This window comes from Frankliniella occidentalis, unplaced genomic scaffold (assembly GCF_000697945.3).
Source record: "Frankliniella occidentalis isolate FOCC.00 unplaced genomic scaffold, Focc_3.1 Scaffold605, whole genome shotgun sequence".
Lineage (NCBI taxonomy): Eukaryota > Metazoa > Arthropoda > Insecta > Thysanoptera > Thripidae > Frankliniella > Frankliniella occidentalis.
In genome coordinates this window covers 18,566-20,362 of record NW_026267721.1, presented here as the reverse complement: position 1 = coordinate 20,362, position 1,797 = coordinate 18,566, and positions in this window count along the sequence as shown.

The window sequence follows — 1,797 nt, the reverse complement described above, 5'->3', positions numbered from 1 at the left end:
TGATTATAGATTATAGATAATGATTATAAAAGATTATGGATTATAGACGTGATTATAAGTGATTATAGGGTCGTGTACTTTTGATTATACGAGTTGCAGACCCCTCGTTAATTTTGTTGCCTCGTCGCGTGAGTTTTGCGGGGGAAATCTTAGTGCCACTGAGCCTACTTCCATTGCGCTCATCCAGAATTCGAATTTTTTGGCGGCTTCCCACAATTTGGTTGGCTCGAAGCTGTTGTAGAAATTCTCTTTGCCTACTACCGCGATTATTAGCCGGCTACCCGCGAACAGAGGAATGACTGTACCTATTTTCTGTCTGGCGGTGAAGGTTAGTCCCGTCCTGTATTTTTCTTCTATCGCGAATTCCCACATTGTACTGGCTCGCCCGCACCCTGACGTGACGTATGCGAGGGGCCCATGGTACCCGTCTAGCGCGGGGTCCCCTGTTCGGAAAAATACCGGCATTCGCTATCTGTAATCAAAATCAGGGTTTATGTTGGCTTTTCCATTTTTATTTCTGCCGCTTTGCTGTGTCTTGCTTTCGCGCGGGTGGGGCGAAGGCGAGGGTGGGGGGTCTGTGACTTGTGCGAAGTCCGCGCGCTCCGCTCGGTGCCGGGTTTGCAATGGCCGCGCCCCATTTTGTCGCGATTTTCGCCATCTTTGCACGCTCTTGTGGCTGCTCCCTGTTCCCGCCTTTCTGCTGCTGGGGCTGGGCCTGTGGACTGGCACTGTCCTGCCTTATGGGCCGCGGGCGGGGCCGCCGGTGGTCAGCTGGAAGGAAATTCGTTAGCTTTGGCCGTTGACCTGAGAGGGACGGAGCGGGAGAAAGAGAGAGAGAGAGAGAGAGAGAGAGAGAGAGAGAGAGAGAGAGAGAGAGTTTAGCTGGCCTTTCTCTGCTTTTGCTCCCTTGGCTCGCTGCTGCTCCAATTGTTTAAAAAAATGGTTCGCTGTCCATCTGCCGCGGTGGCGCGATGCTGGCCTGCCGACGCGGCAGGGTGTCTGGCTTGTTGACCTTGCCCTGTCCCCCCTTTTTTTTGAAGTGGCCTGTGCCGCCCCGATGCTCTCGGTTTGTTGTTGTTCTCACCCGTGTTTACCCGGTGTTGCCCCCTCGCGAGAAAGTTATGTGACATATCTTTGGTACGCTCCCTCTTGGCTCTGCGGTCCCTGCGCCTCTGCTGCGGAGCGCTGCGGGAGGGGAGGTCACATGCCGGCTGCACGGCATGTGTGTCGGCTCGGCCCGGCTGCTCCCGGCCGCGCCGACTCGTGTGTGCGTCGTGGTCCCCTGCTGGGCTGCCCCGTCGGTTTGTCTCCTTTTGGCGTCCTAGCCTCGGTTTTTAGGCAGTCGTTTATCGGCTGACTTTTACGTTCGAAAATAAGCCAGCCAGTTCAAATGCAAGCCAGCCAGCCAGTAAGCGCACCCAGCCTCAGCCCCAAGCCAAGCGCAAGCAGCCAGAGCCCAGCCCCAGCCCAGCTAGTATGCCAGCGCCCAGCCCCGGCCCCATCCCAGCTAGTATATATGGGCGTGTGTGCGGGTTTGGGGTGGCAGGTTCAAGAGTTCAGTTCAGTTTCAGTTCAGTTTTCAGGCGCGCGATGTGTCGATCTCTATCCGTGCGGTGCGAAGCCTCAACGCTGAACTAGGAGAGCAACGGTGGAGAGGAGGTTGCTCGACCCGCTCGCGCGCTCCAGCCCGGGCCGCCCCGCCCCGTCGTGATGTTTTGAGGAGAGAGAGAGAGAGAGAGCACATGGCCTCTACGCGCCGCGCCTGGCGCCCCCCTCCCCAACCCGGCTGTGCATATG